Consider the following 300-nt stretch of genomic DNA (forward strand, 5'->3'; position numbering starts at 1 on the left):
TATGAATCTTGCGATGGCTATCCCCTGCCCTCCCCCTCAACCCCACACCCCCACCCTCCGCACTCTCCCAGCTGCCCGTCCCTCTAAATCCTGCGCTGTCTATCCTCACTTGTCTAGACCTTAGCGAAGGTTTGGACATACCTCCCACTGATACATGTACCATCCCCCTAGCTCCCCCGTCCCTGTAAATACGGCAATGTCTATCCCCCCACCTTTACCCCCCCCCCCAGGACAGTGCTACTGATTGAAGTTGTCTATAGACCACTCCCAAAGAAGGGATATTAATATGTTCTTAGGCAC

This window comes from Aplysia californica, unplaced genomic scaffold (genome assembly GCF_000002075.1).
Source record: "Aplysia californica isolate F4 #8 unplaced genomic scaffold, AplCal3.0 scaffold00250, whole genome shotgun sequence".
Taxonomy (NCBI): domain Eukaryota; kingdom Metazoa; phylum Mollusca; class Gastropoda; order Aplysiida; family Aplysiidae; genus Aplysia; species Aplysia californica.